General features: G+C 39.0%; 1 long non-coding RNA gene across 1 annotated transcript; it reads left to right on the top strand.

The window, feature by feature from the left end:
* The first annotated feature begins 1,091 nt into the window (after positions 1–1,091).
* LOC131936456 (uncharacterized) lies at positions 1,092–5,364 on the top strand. The gene is made up of 4 exons (XR_009386064.1): positions 1,092–1,170; positions 2,676–2,726; positions 4,046–4,164; positions 5,235–5,364. It is a non-coding gene; the product is annotated as an uncharacterized LOC131936456 (long non-coding RNA).
* The last annotated feature ends 977 nt before the right edge of the window (positions 5,365–6,341 follow it).

Genomic DNA, 6,341 nt, shown 5'->3' with positions numbered 1-6,341 from the left:
GTTGAAGTCCTGCTCACAAGAAAACGAGACACGCAGTGCTATAATCTTAATCGTGTCTTGTACAAGAAAAGAATGTTAGAAGCAAAGACGTGTTTAGGAAGGTCTCTAGTGATCTTGTATTTCTCTAAGTGCTGCTATGTTTTGGGCGACTCTCGTCTCCCCAGTCGAGATCTTCACCCGATGACAGAGTGCAAGTCCGAGTCAGTAAAGGTAGTTCACAAGTTGATCTCTTTATCCAGACGACGATTCCCTACCCACCCCCCCCCCTCCCCGGCCCAAGTGCGGCAAGGCGCCACCTAATCGTCTAGAGACTGGAACTAGAATGTTCCTGAACATTCACGCGATGCAATTTGTCCATCTGAAACACGGATGTCCGGCTGCCGGTCTATCTTCGCTTGTCCGGCACGGTCAAAGAGCAATTAATTAGATTACAGAGCCGGTCTTGTGTGGGGAGGTGGCGGGCTGGGGGGGGGGGGGACAACATTAATCGGGGAAAACTTTTGTTTATAAATAGAATTCCTTTAAACGATAAACACTGATTCAACATAATATTAAGGGAAGGGGTGGGTCACTTGTTTATTTCTTGAGAAGTGGATTGAAGAAAGAATACGTGTGGAGAACATACGTCTGTGGCACCCTAGCATTTACTTTACAGGGTGGGGGTGGAGGTTTACGGTACAGGATAGTAGGGCGGGATGGGCATCGGAATATGGTGGGAGAGATGTGTTGTATCAACATCAACATTTTAATTGCAGGGTGAGGCGGATAAATATATATATATATATATATATATATATATATATATATATATATATATATATAGGGCGGACCCAAAACATTTCAGACAAGAGCCGAGCTGAAGCTTAATTAATTTAATTAATCAAACCCTGTTTTAACGCTGTCTACTTATTTTAAAATAACAATTTTATAGATCTCTCCTAAATCTGAAAGTTTCTCATGGCCGATGCTATGATTATTACCGTACAGTTTACAATAGTTTTATTTCTGTCGACGCGTGCGCAAAATGTGAAAAATGTGCACACCACATATAGTGTTGCGCTGCCTTTCATCGGGAGTGAAAGGAAGTCCCACTCCATCGAATCGTTCAAAATGACCCATCGCATAACTTTTTCTTTTCCAAAGGATTCGGTTGAACCGTTTTTATTTTTCGTAAGTATAGATCTACGTCTAAATCCAATAGATTTAGATCTAACGGACTGGGGTGGTTAATTAAGCTGATGTAGTGTATTTTCAGCGGTGTCATTGTGATGATAACTAGATTCTAGATTTTAGATCTAAAATTAAAATGAACACTACTGGTAATGGTTTTGAAGTTGCCATTAATTATTTTTTAAAATCGTATGCGGCGTTATTTAAATACACGTAAACTAATTATAATAACTTAATTGTGTGGGTTTTATCAGACTTCATAAAACGCAAGAGTTATTTTTAGTATTTTAGGTAATTAAAACAAATTGTTTTTAAAAAAAAAGAAAAACAATTCATATTTTTATTAAAAATTTAATTTGACGTAACTAGGGCGTGTGGTTTTAACAAGTGTAGTGTAAATATTCTAAGAATAAATATTCTAAGAATATTTATTGGCAAAGTTTTGAGTACACAATTAAGTGGGTTTCTTTTCAACCAATCAAAGTTTGTCGTCAGCTTAAAATTTCGTCTTGGTCTTAGCAATTAGAAATGTAGCCTTAAACGCACACAAAAAAATATGTGCAAGTTCTCTAAATTTGCAACCTTTATAACATTGGGCCTTGAAATTTTAAAAACTCTTGACATCATCCGAGGTTTTTTTTTTTTTTTTTTTTTTTTATTACGGGCGCTTTGAAAGCTATAATTTAGTAGCCGCCTCGGCTAGTCTGTCCATTCGGGCGTTTGTCGCATTCGGGCAAGTGTCTATTCGGGAAAACGTCCGGCTCCCGTGTGCTCAATATGGCGGATTGTAGAGCAGACAAATTGTGACGTTCTGGCATTTGTCCCATTCAGGCTTACGTCTACTCTTACATTTGTCTTATTTCGGCATTTTTCGCATTCGGTCTGCGTGAAAATTGCGACCGGGAAATGTTTTCGGGCTATTGTCGTAGACCTAAAGTTTACCTGTAATTACTGAATTCCACAAGTATGACATATGTTATAGATAATTTACAAGTATCACATATCTTATAGATAATTTACAAATATCACATATGTTATTGATAATCCACAAGTATGACATATGTTATATATAATCCACAAGTATGATATTTGTTATAGATAATCCACAAGTATGATATATGTTATAGATAATCCACAAGTATGACATATGTTATAGATAATCCACAAGTATAACATATGTTATAAATAATCCACAAGTATGACATATGTTATAGATGAGACTTCTATCGAGATGTATGCACCATTTTCTTATAATCCAACCAAGTACCATGGATACACAATTGGTCACCACATCTCTCCCCATTACGTCTCACCCTTTCAATGTCACCAAACGGGTTAAATAAAAATGTTAAGGAAAACAAAAACTTGAATGCTTTAAAAAATGGAATATATATATATATATATATATATATATATATATATATATATATATATATATATATATATATATATATATATATATATATATATATATATATATATATATATATATATATAATTTCCAGATTTTGCTATGTATAGCATGGAGATTGATTAAAGACGAATTGTGGACATGGGTGAGTAAAAAAATAGTTTAACATTCAATTTAACGGAGTGAGATTTATATTTATAATGACAGGACAAATGGTCTCTGGACAAAATATCTCAGGGCAGAGTGACAGATATATATGTTACGGTTAAAATCCGAAGTGCGGCCAAAGCACGCATTGGCCGGCCAATGTGTGCATTGGCCGGCTCTTTTGGCGAAAGCCCGAAGAGCTTAGCACTGATAGCGTGACACTGACCGTGACATACTGGCCAAAGTCCGAAGACCTTAAACTTTACAGCGTAATTCGTACATTGGCCGGCCAGTGCGCGTACTGGCTGGGATGCCCTGGCCAATGTCCTATCTAGACTGAGATCGCGTTTTCGTTATTCTGGGTATGGCTTATTGTGACTAACATATTGTTTGGCTCTTGTTTGTATAGCATTCTATATGCAATGCGACATGGACCAAAAGGGTCGTGAGACAAAGAGACAGACATACCAGATGGCTGTCAAAATAAAATAATCCAAATCCATGTTAGTTTCCATATATGAGCTACAACTGTATGTGACAGCCTCTCCATCATGACGAGGCGAGACAATCATCAAAGAACAAAATCAAAGACAGTCGGCGTCACCGACCACGTGCAACAAGACGGAACGTTCAAAAGACTTTGCCGGGTTCGATGCAACCCTTGTAAGTTGAACAGTAGTGTCCAAGCGACTTGTGTTGATGTGGACGCCAGAAACCATATTTCGCCAACAAAAGGGGAATACCAAATGAAGCAGACCGATCACCGCGTCTTGACTGTACCTCTCATTGTCGACTGTTGGCAATGAGGAAAAATCACTACGCACCATGGCATCTTCATCAAGGCTACACTCGCTGCAATTACACAACCAAGTGCTCAACAAATCGCTGCTAGCGTAAAAATAACAAACTACTATGTAATTTTAAATGCCATAAAAGTTCAACTTACTGTAACAAGTGATAATATTGATTGAGACTATAGTACTATAAAATAATTTGTCACCTCTAGCCAGATGATCTTCTAATTCGGACTTTGGAAGGTCCACCATGACCAGTACGTTGACTGGCCGGACAAAGGCCAAAATGAAGTTAAGTTTTGGACTTTGACCGGTCAATGGGAGGCGATGCATTGACCGGCCAACGCTTGCTTTGTCCGACTTCGGGGCTTGACCGTAATATATATATATATATATATATATATATATATATATATATATATATATATATATATATATATATATATATATATATATATATATATATATATATATATACATATATATATATATATATATTCATCAACTTTTCATCAATTTTCAGGTTAATGACATAATTCGCGTTTGGCTAGTTACGATGTACACGGTGTTGGTCTTCTCCCTGGTGTCACGTGTTAATGTCACATGGACCACTGAGACCACTTAGTAATCTTTTAAGTGAATGTAAGTCATTTGTTGTATCCTGCTGTCTTTGTGTTCATTCTTTTAAGTGAATGTAAGTCATTTGTATCCTGCAGTCTTTGTGTTCATTCTTTTAAGTGAATGTAAGTCATTTGTATCCTGCTGTCTTTTAAGTGAATGTAAGTCATTTGTATCCTGCTGTCTTTTAAGTGAATGTAAGTCATTTGTATCCTGCAGTCTTTGTGTTCATTCTTTTAGGTGAATGTAAGTCATTTGTATCCTGCTGTCTTTTAAGTGAATGTAAGTCATTTGTATCCTGCTGTCTTTTAAGTGAATGTAAGTCATTTGTATCCTGCTGTCTTTGTGTTCATTGCACGGCGTATTCAAATGGTAGAGCGCGCCATCACTGAGCTAGAAGTCACGTGGTTGATCCCGAGCACTGTTCGCTCTATGAAATATTGGTACCTGACTTTCAGTGTTTCTTCCAGGCATCTCTTAGGTGGGGCTAAGACCCCACCCCACCCCCCCCCCCCCCCCTCCGAAGAGAATCTACCGCCCCTCGAACGAAATGGACTTTATATAGAAAATATTTACTTTTAACATGGTCCGCCCCCCCCCCCCCCGGAATTTTAGTCCTTCCCCCCCCTCCCCCTAGAACAGGGGTCTCCAAACTACGGCCCGCGGGCCGGATGCGGCGATCTTTCAGTCCACGGAAAAACGTTAGTTGGTGATGGCTGAGGAACTTTGCACAGAAAAATCAAAGACATGCCTGGAACTAACTGGCCCCCGAACTGAAATTTGATAGTCAAAGCGGCCCTCGGACTGAAAAGTTTGGAGACCCCTGCCCTAGAAGAAAAAAGTCTGGAAGACACACTTCTGACTTTATTGAGCAGCAACAAAAACCGCTAGTTATATCCCTGCCCCATCTGTAAAGGTCAACAGGTCAACTCTACACCATCAGCTATCACTTACTTCATGAAGCAATACGTATCTTTCTTGAGAAGACTGCTCTAAGTAACACACTCATACAAACATAGACGTTCAATACATCATCACACACTTGAACTTGTTGAGTTTTCATGTATTTGACAAGACCCCCTCCTTCACTGCAGGTAGAGCCTATCACCGTGTTCTAAACACCCTGACGTCATGACGTCCTAAGTCAAAGCCCTGTCGGTGGATTTACATGAAAAATAGATGAATAAACAATGCTAAAGGTTTTTTTTAGATGTTGTGTTGTTGTTATGTAAAGGGAGTACCGAGAGGTGATCGTATTCATTCATCCGTGCATCCTCGTTGGGACAAGGAGGTTTACCAAACCTGAGCAAACCAATTACACACATAAAGAGTTCATTATTATTAAACTAAAAATGAAACTTGTTAACCCATAGTTGAATACATTTATTTACATATATTAGACGATACGATAGTTTACAGGGTTAATATATAAGAAACGTACAACCATTTTCTACCACCACTCCACACTTTGAGTACCGGAACCCTCGGGCAGATGAGGCTCGTTAGCTGGGGACGACCACTCTTCTAGGAGAGACAAAGCCAAAATTAAACAACTGCTGCCTTGTAGTTTGTTCTTGGTTGGACAAAGGCTATGGAAGCAAATCCAAAAAAGAAAAGCAGGCTGAAATCGGAGTAAATGGCCTCAATGGTGCATAACCAGTTGACACGTATATTTAATTGAGTTGGAGGGGATCCCTTCCAACACTAAAATTAAGAACGAAGAAGAAGAAAGAAATACCGGTACTCACAAACAACCCAGCCAGATAGACAGCAACATGACAGGAACGGGCAACAGAACAGCTTTTTGCTGACAGCCTAGGGTGGGGATGGGGGGCACAATGCGTTTATGACGGGTTGCATCAGACTTGCTCATTAGGCAAGGCTGTAGAAGGGGGACGGGCATTGAATGGGGTACCAACCAACAGTTATTTAAACGTGTATTCTACTGCAGCATGCTACCGATGATCTGTATCAACAGGGTAGCAGTACCAGGTAGCTATGGCAACAACAGAGCTTGAATACGATCTCTGTGAGTGAATGGTTTACACTGCTGTTCCTATTCGAGTTGGAGAGTATTAGATTGCTTCTTCTGTATGCCATTATGAACCTTGCAAACTTTAAACCGGTTGGAAAATTAAATCATACGGCATAGATTTAAATAAATAAGTGAACTCTCCGCCCCAGATGACTCCTATTGTTGT

Source organism: Physella acuta, unplaced genomic scaffold, assembly GCF_028476545.2.
Source record: "Physella acuta isolate Inbredline_101_S28 unplaced genomic scaffold, ASM2847654v3 ptg000015l, whole genome shotgun sequence".
Classification (NCBI taxonomy): Eukaryota; Metazoa; Mollusca; class Gastropoda; family Physidae; genus Physella; species Physella acuta.
Note: the sequence above shows the minus strand (reverse complement) of the source record. Positions and strands in the feature narration are given on the sequence as shown.